The sequence below is a fragment of the Calliphora vicina genome, chromosome 2 (genome assembly GCF_958450345.1).
Source record: "Calliphora vicina chromosome 2, idCalVici1.1, whole genome shotgun sequence".
In the NCBI taxonomy this organism is placed as follows: domain Eukaryota; kingdom Metazoa; phylum Arthropoda; class Insecta; order Diptera; family Calliphoridae; genus Calliphora; species Calliphora vicina.
In genome coordinates this window covers 99,926,293-99,935,077 of record NC_088781.1, presented here as the reverse complement: position 1 = coordinate 99,935,077, position 8,785 = coordinate 99,926,293, and the positions used below count along the sequence as shown (strand labels likewise).

General features: G+C 31.9%; 1 non-coding gene across 1 annotated transcript; it reads left to right on the top strand.

Moving 5' to 3' along the window:
- The first annotated feature begins 6,751 nt into the window (after nucleotides 1–6,751).
- On the top strand, nucleotides 6,752–6,915 carry LOC135952727 (U1 spliceosomal RNA). The gene has a single exon (XR_010576094.1). It is a non-coding gene; the product is annotated as a U1 spliceosomal RNA (small nuclear RNA).
- The last annotated feature ends 1,870 nt before the right edge of the window (nucleotides 6,916–8,785 follow it).

Below are 8,785 nucleotides of genomic sequence, written 5' to 3'. Positions count from 1 at the left end.
TTTAGTAACATATTTATACTCAATTCCATTTGAATGAGATAATAATTTTGAAATTTTTACAAAATAAAATGGACTTAGCACTTTTGCATATTTATAGTTATTAACATTATTATTATTAACATTCCCGATTACTAAAAACCAAAAATTGTAAAGCTGTGTATACTTTATTAGGCATTTTATGTTTTCTTCACATATATGTCGGTTAACCGGTTTTTTTGAAGTCGGTTAACTGAAAAACCGGTTTTCTAAAAAGGACAATTTTCGGTTAACCGACAAATCGGATTTTAAAAAAGTCGGTTTTTTACAAACACTACATATAATGTAATTTAATGTATTTTAAATGACTGATAAAATAATTAGAAAAATTAAAAAAAAAAATCCATTTTTTTTTTATTTCAGTATTTTTTACTTTATTTTGTTCGGTGGGTTATAATATTTTTCCATATTTGAAATCTAGAGAAAATTATCTTTTCAATAATTCCAATAACTTACATCAAAACCCAGTGGTTGATTTATCGCCCCTTTTAATATATCTTTGCCCCTATGTGCAGCGTTTCAAGAAAGACGTATTTTGTGTTATCGTGTTTTAAAGTATTTTCCCACTCAAACTAAAAAAATACTACAAAATGTGTATCATTTGGTCCAGATTCAAAACTTAAACTCGGCAACACTTCCCCTTTGCGCATGTGCAATTTCATTTAAATCGGACTAAGGGTTTGGAAGTTACAGATTTATTTCCCTCTTTTTTTTTCTCATACCACTGTGCGTCGATACGTTGATCAAAAAAAGCTAAGGCCGCCAATTTTGGGGTTAAATACCATTGATGACCTAGAAAAGTTTTTAACATGGCGCATGCAACTGCTTTATTACTATTTTTGTAGTTATCCAACTGCTTTAATAGATTAAAATCATTGAGAGGAGCGTATCGAGGACATTGGCAGAGGTACCAATTTTTGATATATATTCTTAAAATAAATGAACTAAATTCAAGCAAGGCATCACTTTTTGAACTGTCAATGTAAGATTGCAGCTGGTTTCGAAAAATGCATATTTTTAAAGAATATAGTATAATTTTCATCATTTAGCGAGACCGATTAATAGCTCCTGGAACTTTTATTGTTGGATAGGGTTTATCTCTATCACCCAAAAGTATAAGGCTTAGCTGATGCAATTCTTTATAGTCTTCTCTTGGTTGCATGTCTTTAAGCTGGCATTTTATGAAATTGCTCAAATCTTCACGTATTTGTTCCGGGATAATTTTTTCAACAATTTCGTGGTTTATACAGTCGGAGAAATTGGATTTGTCAATAAACTCCCACCGTTGCTGCAGTATTATAAAATTTTTTATTTGTGGTGATGTGGTCTGCTCTTCAATATTAAGCGCCTTAAAAGCTGATCCAGCCACAAGCTCCAACATTTGATGGCGAAATGCCAGAAATATTAGGTCTTTTTTAGTTTTTGGCACATGCACCGATTCGGCGTCCAGTATTGGAGCTTGTTGTATCTGCAGATATAAATTGGATATTTTGGTTTATATTCCAGGTTTCTTGCATTTGAAACACTGCACTGGCTTGATCTTCTCCCCTTCCTGACGAAAGCGGCACTACTCCTAGAAGCTTGGGGTGTGAATTTCCGGTTACACTAATAGAAAGACGTTCAGTTTTTTTTCCTTTTATTCTTTTCCATCCCAATGTACTGTTATGTAACTTAAGCCCTCAAAACATTTTTTAATGGAATCTGCAACAATCTGTCGCTGTTTTATACGTTTTCTCCAGATTGAACTCTTTGAGCATGCAACTTTTGCGATTTTCGCACCAGGGTCTGAGCAGGAATTCAGTATAAGCGAAGCTTTACGGCAACTAATTCCGGTTATGTCAAGACTTGCACAAAGATGGTGTTTTTGGGACTTTTGTATGGACCAATTTTTTTGTAGGTTCATAAATTGAATCATCCGAACCATCGCTATAAACGCTGCAGTTATCATCGTTTTCCAAAAAATGTGATTTGGTTTTGATTACTCTATTTGAAACTTTATATTTTTCGGAAGGTTGAACTTTTTCTCCAAACAAATTCTTCATGTAGTGCAAGAAGTTCGTTCGTTTCTTCATCTGGATTTTGTTCTTTCTAAATTTATTCTTACTTAAAAGTACCCACTTCGAGTGCAATTTGACGATTTCACGAGAAATGTTGCGGCGGATCTCTGGATTTGTTTTCCACAAATCTTTAAAATTTGTTGCTATTATTGTGCTGCTCTTTGCGACAGTATATTTTTGGACTAGGTGTAATTTAAAAAAATTTGCAGTATTTGTCGGCGGTTTGGCTGGATCATCAATCATTTTTCCCACTAGCCACACACTTCTTGTTTTAACTAAACGCATATCTATTTTTAAATAAAATTACACAATTTTTTGGCTATTCCATATTAAGAAATACTTAACGGGGCAATAAAATAAGAGTTTTACTAGATATTTGCAAATTAATTCGCGATTTGTTGAATTCTCAGTATTAAAGCAAACGAAAACTTGTATGTACACAAATTAATTTTTTATTTGATTTATCGGTCAGCTGATTACAAAGCAAAACAAATTTATTAGTGGTGACAGAATGAGGTGTAGCTTTAGCTAACACCTACATCAATTGCACAACTTCTGAAACTGATTTTCTGAACTTATTACAGGGCATAGAACTACATCGTAAGAACCCAATAAATGATTTTTAAACAAAGCTAAACAACGTTTGAACGTTTTAAACGTTTGATTTTTATTTGTTTTTTTGGGTATGAGTTGTAAACACCTTATAATAAAAACATTAACTACAAAGCTGAAATACGGCTTAACTCAGAAACGGTAAGAGCGAATTCAAAATTTTTTTTCCCTAAATTATTTAGAATTAATTGATCTTTCAAACTGCATTGTTAGTTTTTTTCATTTTCATAAACATTTTAAAAGTTATAAAGCGTTATTTACAAAATTTATGGAAAACTTACGGAAAATTTAAATGTAGGGCACCTTAATGATACCGATATGAACCGGTATTAGAGGAAACGGTATTTGAATACCGGTATTTTACCGAAATAATTATTTCGGTATCGATATTAATACCGGTACTCAATTTTAAACGGTATTTAATCGGTATCGGCATTAATAATGGTATCGGTTGCCAACCTTGTTTAATACACATTTCCGAGAGATTCTTGCAAATAATCTGACATAACATGAATATACATACATATGTTTTAATATTTCGTAAAATTTATATTTGAACGAATTTGACAAATGAAGCAACTAAAACTGTTTGGGCAATTTTGAACCATTAGTACAGGATAAGGGTTAATATTATTCTGCAGCTTTCATCATCCACAGACGTAGTGGTCTAAATACATTTTTGACAATTTCTACACCCCAACATACAGTGACCTTGAAGCTTTAATGGTTACTCTTGTTTATTACCGCATATCTGGATGGTTTGAGCTTCGCGATGTTGAATCTGTCAGTTACGTAACATTTTTTTATATATTTTTTAATGTTTTCTTTTAATTTATTTTTTCATGTCAACATTTATTCTCACGCGGCAATTAAAAAGGGTTAAATGAAATCAACGTTTCCCTTATGGTTATTTGTAACCGAAATTGGTTAATTTTTTTTGGTACTTTTTTCACATTTTGGTTACATTTTTTCAAAACAATTTACTTTTGCTACTTTTTGTTAACAAGTTTTTTTATATAGACTAATGGCGTTGCTGTTAATGGATGCACTAAACATGTTTATGTTGGTAAATTCTGACACTATTTCCTTTTATGAATTTCAATGAGGAGGTTTAAGAATAATTGTAATTTACCGAAGTTTTCAATTTCAACAAAATTTAATTAAGTCAAGTAAGAAAGGAAGTGGGTCTTATAAGGGAGCTATGACCAATTATGGACCGATCGCAAGAAATTAGGACACGTGATTTATTTCTAAACTTATTTTTGTTACAATTATCAGAACTAATGCAATTTACATACCCCACTAGGTGGTGTAGGGTATTAAAACTACATGGTGAAACGCGCCAATCTACCAAGTTTTAAAAAAAAAAAAAAACGCTGACTGACAGCTTTTGCAACGCTGTAATATATCATAAGAACCATTTTTGACAGATAGTTTTATCAAAATTTGAAACAATAGTATGATGTTCTATAAAGGGATATTTATTTTACAGAAACACAATCGTCCCCAGCATTCGCTTGCAAATGATTGTACCTAAAGGGTTAGCAATTGCAAAGCATGAACATCTGGTGGTCAAACAATTTCAATGTACTTGCATAATAATATTTAATATTCAAAACGGTTACATTGTACACAAATTACTCATATGGTGGTTGATTTCAGAATGAGGAATTTTTCTGGGCAGCGTGCTATTGTAAGCAGTAGTTGTAGTTAAACCGCCACCTTTTTATCTAAGAGATAACACTCACTGATCTTGTTAACAATCCCTCGACCAACATCTCATCCATGTTGGAACACCACCATTAAAGCTAGTTTATAGTTTGTGTTTAAATCGATCGTGACGTATCAGTCACACAGTGAAACCGTGTCGTTACATTTTTTTGAAGTTTTCCAAGACTTTAGCTCTGTTCAATAACTAAAAGTTGTTACTAGTTAGTAACAATTGTTACTGGAACGCTTAACTCAAAAAACTTGCAAGTAGAGAAAAAATCAAGAGCGTATAAATTTTAAAGAGTGTTCTCTCGTTGCAAACTATTACAAGTTCTATCTTGAACTCGTAATAGTTAGCAGCTTTTATTTCATATGTTTTGTGTTATTGTTTATTTATATACAATTTCATTTTAGTGGTTAAAAAATTTTAAAAAAAATTTTTCTATAAAATTTAAGAAAATGTGAGTATTTATACATTTTAAAAGGAATAAAATAAGAAAATTGTGTGTATAAAACAACTGTTACTGGAAAAGCGTTCATTTACTTTTTACTATTTTTGAGAATTTAAGAGAGTAATTTTGTAAATTTTGATTTTAATCTCTCGTTGCAAGTATTTACTGGGAAAGTAAATGAACAGACCTTTTATTAGTATCCTTTTTGGCATATTAAATAAAAACTTCAAATATTGTTGATAATCTATATATATAAAAATGAAATGGTCCATGTATGTAAGAACGGCTGGAGCGATTTGTCTGATTTTTTATACCCTTCACCTTCGTGAGAAGGGTATATATAAGTTTGTCATTCCGTTTGTAATTTCCACAATATAATTTCCCGACCCTATAAAGTATATATATTCTGGATCCTTATAGATAGCGGAGTCGATTAAGCCATGTCCGTCTGTCTGTCTGTTGAAATCAATTTTCTGAAGGCCCCAGATATCTCCGGGATCCAAATCTTCAACAATTCTGTCAGACATACTTTCGAGAATTTTGCTATTTAAAATCAGCAAAATCCGTCCATAAATAACGGAGATATGAGCAAAAATCCGAGACAACCTCTGAAAATTTCATCAAAAAACACAATGTATTGCATGCTTTGACAAAAAAGCAACAAAACGTATGTTTGGATGTGCATGCTTTGCGTATTTTGTTTTTCTTGTGTGTTTTGTTTCTTTTGGCGTTGTTGTTGTTTTTTATACATTTAAACGTATGTTTGGATGTGTGTTGGTTTTATTGCCTTGCGTATTTTGTTTTTTCATTTGGTGTTTTGTTTCGTTTGGCGTTGTTGTTTTTTGTGTTCTTGATAAATTTAGGATGCTGTACTCTGAAAGTGGGCAATGTACATACATATATACTAATTATAAAAAATAATAATGCATCCACAACAAAGGTGAAGTGTATATAAGATTCGGCATAGCCGAATATAGCACTCTTACTTGTTTTTATTCCATTCGAAATTTTCCGGAGATGGTTTGTAAAGAAAAAAATTCCGGGTAAAACTCGGAAATGAGTCCAGTCATCTGTAATAAAAGAGCTTCCTAAAGTATGCAGTACAAATTTAGATATTTCATTTGCAAATAAATAAGAACAGGCAGGTGTGGGTTGGAGAAACTTGAAGAAGTAACATTAGTAAATGATACCGGGCGGGGCGATCAACTAGTGAAATATAAAATCAAAGTTTATTAAAAGTTTGTTTTGGATTATTTCGATAACGGTATTTTAGCGGTAACTATATTTTCTGCCATTTCGGTGACGATATTCGGTACTTTAATCCGGAATTAAATTTACAACCATTAAAAATAGATTGACAAAGGTGGTATTTATTATATCTCAAATTTTAAAGATTTCAATAAACTCTGTTATGTATTGAAATCAAAAACTTATATGAGTAACGGTATTTTAGCATTAAAGCAAACCTTGGTTATTATTTAAAAAATAAAGCAATAAAAGGTTCGTGTCAAACATTTTTTAATACAATGGAAAAACATTATGATTTTAAAACCCCCGCATTCATCCTGCCAAAAAAAAAACTCCATTATGCTTCAACAATGGGGTGTTATTCATACCAAAAAATAAAAAGAAAATATAGCCAACACACAAAATATATTGGCATTGTTGCTCAGTTTGTTCTGTTGTTATGAATGCGGCAGAAAATACATGCAACTTTTACTTTCATCTTTTTCTTCAACAATCACCCTTATCTTTCCGTTCACTATCCTCATTGTTGTTCTTTACATTTAAGGATATGCGCATATCCTTGCATCTTATGCCTTATAATTCTCGTTTAGTTTGGATTTTTTCAGCTCAAATACTTAAGTTTGAGCATAGAAAAGCATACTTACCTGGCGTAGGGGTTACCGTGATCATTAAGGCGGTTCCCCCGGAGTGAGGCTTGATCATTGCACTTCGATTGAGTTGACCTCCGCGATTACTCCTAATGCGAATAACTCGTGCGTGTAATTTTTGATAGCCGGGAATGGCGTTCGCGCCGTCCCGACATTGTTTAATAAATTTCAAATCTTAATAAAATCTGATGTTAGTATAAAATGAGTGAGCCACTAGTCTACATGATCAACTTGAGTGCTGCGAGTTCGATTCCCGCCAAAGTCTCTGGCAAACAAAGCAAAACGCTTCACAGTCCATTGGCTTCATGGAAAATGAAGCCAATGGACCATTCTATAAGACCCTATAACCCGTCTGCATTGTATTTGTGAGATTTTTAAAAAAATATTTGAAAATTTAACTTTGAGAAATTCATAGATTCTCTGAGGGTTTTTGGGCATATTTGGACAAATGGTTATTTGTCACTCATATAGACCATATGGAAAATGAAGCCAATGTATCATTCAATTAGACCCTATCTGAATTGTATGTGTGAGATTTTTAAAAAATATTTGAAAATTTAACTTTGAAAAATTTATTGATTCTCTGAGGGATTTTGGGCATATTTGGACAAACGCTTCTTTGTGGACCACTCTATCAGACCCTATAACCCATTAGTCTGAATTGTATTTGTGAGATTTTTAAAATTTTTTGGAAATTTCACTTTATGAAATTCATCTATTCTCTGAAGGATTTGGGCAACAAATTCGAGCAGTGAATAGAGAGCAAAAAATAAGACATTAGCTTCCATAAAATTATCGTAACGACCAGCTTATTTCACAGTCAAGGCACTTTTGCGAAATGGGAAATACGCAGTCATTGCCATCGAAAGATAGCTCGAAAAATGAGAAGCGAAATATTGCAGGAAGCAAATAGAAATAAGGACATTGTTTAAGACATATTGTTGATGCAGAGAGACAAACATTGCCACGGGAATTTTTTTTGTTTTCTGAAGAACAGTTGCGGTTGCCAAGGAAATAAAATGGAATATTAATGCATAAAAGCAGACAACCTCTGTTTATGGACGTGACAGGTGGCATAGTAAAAAAAATTTATAAGAATTCCAAGAGGGTCTTCCTTTATAGTATCGTAATGTATGTTGCAAAGTTAGACAAAAAAGGTGTTGTCATTCCAATAGCTGAGGCTTTATTAGCTAGGTACTATGAAGAAGACATAAGAAATTTCTAATGGATTTAAAAGTATATTGTAACAAAATAAAATGGCCCTTGCCGAAACGGGTATGCGTTGATTTGAGTTGGACGTTAATAAATTCTTTAATAAAAATTTTAAACGACATGGATTAAGTTTCCAACTATCTAAATAAATGTGACACAATTTTACAAAATAACGAAAAATTAAAACCAAACTTTGTAGTTGTAGAAATTTGTTGTGTCCATTTTTTTAAAATATGCATCAAAGATATCGAAGACTGCACAGAAAACACTGATCAATTGAATTTTTACAAAAAAAGTGATGATAAAATTACTAAATTTTTGCTATATTGACGATTTCTGGACATGGTTTAAAAATGTAACTACTATTCTTCTAAAAAAGAAAATTATAGTGTCAACGAAGCTGTAAAGTATTTCGTCTCCACAAACGACACAAAGGAACCAGACACAAATATTAAATTAAATCAACAAAATACGGAAAGCTTGCCTCAATTTAAAAAAAGTACTTATAGAGAGAGTCTACCACGCGAAATTGGTATAGCAACATTTAAAACTTTATTGATTATTAAATTTTGTGAAATACAAAATTGCAATAATTTTCACAATTTTAATCATTTCACATTTGCTTATGTTAATTTTCAAAAAAGAGAGTTCCACTTCATAGATCCTATGGGTGCCAGTGAGTGTGAATCTAAAATTAAGTTCGATACATTTTTAAAATGCATTGATGCAAAAGAGTAGTGGAGTTTGAGAATGATGGACCATTACAAGCAAACAGATTCGTATAATTGTGGAGTCAAAACAAACCTCTTAC